This window comes from Mesocricetus auratus, unplaced genomic scaffold, assembly GCF_017639785.1.
Source record: "Mesocricetus auratus isolate SY011 unplaced genomic scaffold, BCM_Maur_2.0 Super-Scaffold_6730, whole genome shotgun sequence".
Lineage (NCBI taxonomy): Eukaryota > Metazoa > Chordata > Mammalia > Rodentia > Cricetidae > Mesocricetus > Mesocricetus auratus.
In genome coordinates, this window is record NW_024429184.1 from 69,906,694 (window position 1) to 69,913,964 (window position 7,271).

The following is a 7,271-nucleotide window of genomic DNA, read 5'->3' on the forward strand; positions in this document are numbered from 1 at the left end:
AAAAAATGAAAGACACATCCTCATCTAAAAACACAGACTGATTTCTGAGAGTTGATGATGCCAATACGAGAACTCAGCTACGGTTTTGGTGACATTAATCTGCGAAACCAGCGCAGCATTCCATGGCAGAGGACATTACCTGAACGTTTCCTAGTAACGAATAATGACAGCACTAGCAGGCAAGCAATTGTTTAGCTAAATTATTTAGCGTCACAGTAACTTGGAATTTTATCTCTGGTAACTAATAAAACAATAAGCATTAAACACATGACAAATACGAAGAAAATTTGAACTTGGGGGATCTTATGGCTTATCTGACGAGGAACTTGTAAAACTAACAGAAATGAAAAAGAAGAAATGCAGCTCTGTTCACAGATGCCTCGCTCATCTATGTAAACAAAATAAACAGTATTAAGCAGTTACAGCAAGGTTGCCGGGATACAGGGTTACTATACAGAAGTCAATTACTTCCCTATCTGCCCCAAATGAGCGATTGAAATTGGAAATTAAAAATACATCAAAATAAAATACTTAACTACAAGCCTAGCTGATTGTAGTGTCTGTATGAAGATTGAGGGAATCAGCGCCTGCAGAGATCGATTGTCTAATTAGAATTTCATACTGTGGAGAGGTTGGGATGTTGTGGGTCCAGAGGCCCACCTTATGTTGAGCAAAACTCTGGCCCTCCAGAACAGCCATTCCTTGCCCCCTGTGTCCAAACTAACATCCTGTGACAACAGATAAAAGCCTTTTAGAATCTACTGAATTAGCCAACAGCTTCTACCAATCCAAAAGCTCAGAAGGCCTTCAGAGAGCATCTTGAGCCTATAGAAAAGCTTTCGAGTCTCCATGTACCTGCCTCTCTCATGTACCCACTATGTGTTTTAAACTTGCCTTGATTTGTGACTTTCTCTGTTCTGTTAAAGAACTACATGAAACTTAGGAACAATGTGTTTGGGGTAACCTAAATCTGTGCTCCCTGGCCATGGACACTCACAATGGCTACAAAACAAGCTCTGATGCCCTTTAAGATAGAGAGCTGCAGTTTTGTCTTGACAGGAGTGAAAGATGCCATGTTTATAAGTAGGAAGAGTCAATTTTTTACGGATGCCAATTCTTTCCATCTTCATCTATAGATAACATACAATCTCAGTCACAATCCTGTCAAGCCAGACAAAACCAAAAAACTGATTCCACAGTTGATAAGAAAAACAAAAGACCAAGATTGACAAGATGGCTCAGTGGGGTAAGAGTACTTGCTGCAAAAACCTATTGACCTGAAAGCAGAGAACCAACTCCCAGTGTTGTCCTGTGAAATCACACTTGTGCTGTGTGGCATGTGAGCGCCTACACACACACACACACACACACACACACACACACACACACAAAATAATCTTAAAAGTTAAAAGTTACTGAAGACACTCGTAGGCTGGAGCGTAGCAAGCAGAACTTATCATTCCACCATCCCCTCTTCCTCGCTAAAAAAAAAAAAATGGATTGCATTCCAAAAGCTGACCACCATAGTCTGTTTGATTATTTGGCCACTCCTTCCTCCTAAGGCTGATTATCAAGGTCCAGATATCAAAGTACTGAAGTTAAGCAATCAAAAGACCCTTTCGGCTACCCTAATTAGCACACCCAATCAAAATTAACCAACTGATCATAACACAGGGTTTCCACTTTGTCCTACAGACAAATATCCCTTCCCCTTCTTCCATTTCCCTTCCCTTCTCTTCCCTCTCCCCTTTCTCCTTCTCCCTTGCCCTCTATCTCCTGTCTTTGCCTCTTAATCTCTTTCCTCTGGGGAAAATAAATCTCTTTTGTGCTGAGAACTTGGTCTTGGGGTATCTTGTGCTGTTACTGGTTCCTTGAGGTACTGAAGAAAACAAAATATATAGCTGGGCAGTATTTTACTTTGGCTACAAGAACAAATTACCACACATCTTCAAAAACCCTTACATGTAGCTCTCTGAGTGATAAGGGTCTTTGTTTATGGCTGGACGGAAGTAAAGAGCTCTAAAGAGCTTCAGGCTGAAAGTAGGCACCAGAAAGAAACAACAAGCATGTGGTTAGGGCTGAGCTTTCAGCCACAACCAAAGAGGAAAGGTCTGAAGTCTGAGCTCTTGCACTTTGTTAGACCATGAAATCCCAAATAAAAACGCTCTAGGCATCAAGGCTTCTGGAGCTCATGGTTGGTAGAGAATGTGATAACTCAGGCTCTCCAAAAGGTTAAAGGCCTTTGCCATTGGAATCTTCTGGACCTTAGCCTTGTACTTTTTCACCTGTTCAGTTGTATTCTCTACCAAAAAAAAAAAAAAAAAACCAACCCTACAATCCTAAGTGCAGTCCTCTCGGTGAGTTCTGTGAATCATCCTAGCTAATCATTAAGCCTGAGGGGGTGGAGAGGTGGCTACCTACAAATGGATGCCCTAGTTAGAGATCAGTGTGAGCAGCATGTGGGAGTCAGGGCAATTTTGTTGGCGATCCTTACCGGATGAGGGTCTGTGGTGAAACAAAGAACTCAGTATCAAAGCTGAATTGAATACTAGAATATTCAGTTGGTGTCAGAGAACTGTTGATAGAACAGAGCATACTGTACAACACAGTGAGGGTTCTGATGAACACTGTGGTTTTCAGTTAATTTTATATCCATATTTAGTTGTGAATTATATTAAATGTATTACTGCATAAGTGTGTGTTTATAACACAGAAAGCTGTGTGCAGAGTAGAGGGAGTGTATGTAAGCTCTCTGTGCTATTAGGTCAATTTTCTTGTAAACACGAAAGACTGGTTTTTATATGTTTATTTGTTTGAGTTTTTATACAGGGTTTTTCTGTATAAGCTGTGGCTGTCCTAGAACTGTGTAGCAGGCTAACTCAAATAGAACAAACTAGCCTTGAACTCAGGGATCCCCCTGTCTCTGCCTCCTGAGGGCAAGGTTTAAAGGCATGTGCCACTATAACCACTCAAAACACTGTTTTAAAGAATAAAAGTAATACAAACCAAAATAACTATACAAAGCTCCAGTAGGCATTTGAAAAAAAAAAACCCTGCAGGCACTGTAAAGTAAAAGGATTCAATTAGCTCAGGAGTTTACTAATGCTTCCTTGGATTGTAGCCTTTAGCCTGAAGGGTAGGAATTAGCCAAGTGACTAATGGAGGAAGACTGTTCCAGGCAAAGGGAAAAGCACATGCAGAAGCTTTGCAGTTGATGCACTGAACCGCGTGCGATGCATGCAGCAGCTGAAAGGCCCTGTGGTTAGATCCCCAGAATAAGAGACCAAAGGGTGAGCAAGGTGAGGCTGAGAGCAGTGCTTGCTGAACACAGAGGAGCATGATCCCATCACACTAAAAGCATGACTCGCAGACTATATATACTGACAAGCCTGCATCGTGTCTTCAATGTGGTCTGCCCCCCAAAGGCAAGCTGACCCCTAGTATTGTGTCATTATGAAGTATTTGGAAGCGCTAAGAGGTGTGCCTAGTTAAAGGGGATGAATGATTGGTGGCATTATCCTGTGAAGACATTCACAACTGGCTTGTGGGATTATTTAGTTGACATAAAAGACCAAACTTCTGAATCTTGCTCTGGCTTCCTGTCTGCCCATATGATCTTTCACTTCTACACTTGGTGACTGCTTTCTGTTTTTAGAACAAATTGTGACACAGCCAAGTAGACTCTCATCAGAAGCTGAACAGATAGGACTATCTGATATCTTGAACTTTCAGCCGCCAACACCATGAACTCAATAAAGCTCTAAGCACCTGGCTTCAGGTATTTTGTCATAGCAACTGAAAGAGGAACTAGTACAGGGGACTACTACAACAATCTTTATGTTTTGATTACTGTGGGTAGACATGTAGAAAATTCAACATTGAAATAACTTTAAGAAGAGGAGTTAGAAAGACTTAGTGATTGGTAGGGTGTGGATTAATTACAGGGAGCATTCCAGACAACGGTCAGTTTTCTGACATAAGCAAAATGTTTGTAATGGCTTGGTTTCCGAGATAAGGTACACGAAGATGAGCAAGAAGATTAGAAGTGTGTAGGGTTTATTAGAGCTGAAGTGGTATGTGCATTACCAGTTGTAGGTTTAATATCAACTCCTGGAAAATGTCTACATACTACCCAAGGATGGAAAAATGACTCAAAGATTAAAAGTATTTCCTGCTTTTACAGCAGAACTTGGATTAGTTCCCAGCACCCACATGGAAGCTTGCAATCATTTGCAACCCCGGTTCCAGGGAACTCAATGCTCTTCTGCACCAGGCTTGCATGTGGTGCACATACACACGTGCAGACAAGTACTCATGTAAGTGGACTTTTCTTTCCCTCCTGCCAGTTCCCAAATAACCAACACAGAGACTTGAAATTAATTATAAATTCTTGGCCAACTGCTCAGGCTTATTACTAACTAGCTCTTACAACTTAAATTAACCTATTTCTATTAATCTATGTGCTGCCCCGAGGCCCTGGCATTTACCTCTCTGGTATGTCTTGCTTCCTCTCCATCTGACTGGCAATGCCTCTGAGTCCGCCCTTCCTCTTCCCATTGTCCTTAGTCTGGTTCTCCCACCAACCTTGTCCTGTCCAGCTATTGGCCAGACAACTTCTTTATTAAACTAATCTCAGCAACAATGTATATTTACACAGTGTAAAGGAATATTCCACATACTCATGAACACAAAATAAAAATAAAGTTTTTTAAAAAGGTAATTATACTCTAATGCCCTAAATTACATGGTAAAAGGCACTTTTGAAGGTATGACTGAGTTTAGCATTTTGAGATGGGAGATTGTTCTGATTTTAACACACTGAAGGAATCCTTGATCTGGCAGAAAGCACAAAGACAGATTAACTATAATGTAGAGTGCAGCCTTCCTGCCAGCCTGGTTGCAGAGCCACGCCGCATCAGTACCAAATGAACACACAGGAGGCTATATTGATTATGAAGCTGTTGGCCATTTGCTTGGCTTCTTACTGGCTATCTCTGACGTAAGTATTTACCTCATAATTGTTAATCTAAGTGTTTCTTTTACCGGAGAAAGGGTCCGGACCTTTTACTACTCTAAGGCTACATCGTAACTCTCTGTGTTTCTCTTTCCCAGAATCCTCCTCGACTCCTAGTCCCACCTATCTTGTTCCCCTACTGGCCAACAGTGCTTTATTCAACAACCAATAAGAGACAGATTTACAGAATGGCATCTCCCATCATCTCCTCTCTTCTGTCTAAATAAAAAGAAAGGTTTTAACTTTAACATAGTCAAATTATATATAACAGAACAGTTATCAAGTAAGAACATAGTTACAATATTTTGTCCATTAACATTTAGTAAGATTTAAAGAAAGTATCATCTATCCTATCTTTGTGAGTCTAAAGTCTTTTATGTAGCTTATCTTTTATCATAACTAAGGAAAACTACGATTATAACTGTCTGTCTTCAATTCCACCAAAGACCACAGAAGGATAATATATAAACACTAGAATTGACAGAGACATCTTGCTACCTGGACAGTCACCCAAAGTTCCTCTGTAATGTTGGGGCATTCATCTTCAGCCCATAGGCCACAGTGTGTCTGGAAGACTTCTCAGCAAAGCAGGAAATTTCAAACTGTCCATCTGCATTGGCAGCCTGTCAGTCATTTTCTGTGTCCTGCAGAAAGTCTGGCAGACTCTTCCATGAAGCAGGAACCCTGAGTTGAGTTCAGCAGTCACCTTCCTGTGGGTCCTGCATGTCCAGTTTATATATCAACAGTCAAACAGTCTAGGCAAGAACATTTCTTGCCCAAATGGCTAACTTGCCATGCTGAAAGCAAACTCCATAACGAGTTTCTTAGATGCCCATCTTCCTCTCAGATGTAATTGATGCTGCTAGGAGCAGACATTTCTCATTTTCAAGAAAAACCCTAAACCATTTTAAATGCCATTTTCTGAATGTCTTTGAAAGGTTTGAAGACTATCTATCTCAAATACATCTCTATATATCTAGAAAATCTAACTTACCTAAGTATAAGTTCTGACTACTATAAGTAACGATATATAATCTGTATTTAATTATGTATTACATTTTAAAAGATCAGTATAAACACAATACTTAAACAAGAAAAGAAATATACATATCACAAAATTGACCTTGAATTTGTATCAATAAATGAAAAACCATACCAATTTACCAAGGATTCATTTCCATACCATACTCCCATTGCTATAAGAACTCAACAAAGAATGAAACAGCATCCCTTTTGGGCTAAGGACACAGCTCAGTGTTACAGTACTTGCCTAGCAAGTTCCAAACCTTGGGCTCAATCCCTAGTACTATATTTAAAAAAAAAAGAGGGAGAGAGGAAGAGGGGTGGGAGAGGGAGAGACTTAGAATACAGTGTCAGGTCTCAAAGAAACCGCTCCCCACTGGCTGAGTACCTGTGGCTCTACCCTGACCATCTCCACTTCAAGGGCTTCGCTTCTCTTCCCCCAGCTTTTCATTCCTATATAAGCCTGCCCACTTCAGCCATACACTCTCTTGGGGCTCTCTCTCATGCCTCAGTCTTGGCCCCTTTGCCCTCTTGGCTTTCTTCTCTTCCTTTCTTGACCCCACCCCCATGAGCCAGTTCAGTCTGGACCCTTCTAGATGCCTCAGGCTGTACTCTGTCATATCCACAATGAAAACTTACCCCTCAATCCTGTCTTGGAGCAGTCAGGTCCTCATTTTCATTCACACAGTAAATAGTAAATGAGGCATATTGATCAAGAAAAAGAAACACAATCAGCCTGGTATGTTGGCACATATAATCCCAATACTCAGAAGGCTGAGACAGGAGAATCAGGAGCCTAATTCCAGTCTGTGTCACATAGTGAGATTTTTGTTTCTGAATTTTTACTATGCATGACTCTTGTACTTGAATAATCTTTATGAAAATATAGTAAGATTAAAGTATTATTACTTTAGGCCCAAATTTGATCAGATTAGAGTAGCAATAAAGGCCCATTAAGGGGATACTCCTCTAGTCTAGAAGTTAGGGTCTCTGGCACTTAGAAAGGTGGAACCCCTCCTAGGAAAGTGGGTCTACCTTAAACCATGCTACAGAGACAGGCAGAATCTTCTCTAGTGGGCTAATGTACTTTTAATTTCCAGAATTCCTTCCCCCTGCGCAGACTCTCACAGAGCACAGTCACGTTTCTTAACCCTAACTCTAACCCATTCTATTGCTTCCCTAGCACTTTGGGCTTCTCTCTTTCTCCAAAGCACCCCATCTCTGCCATGTGTCT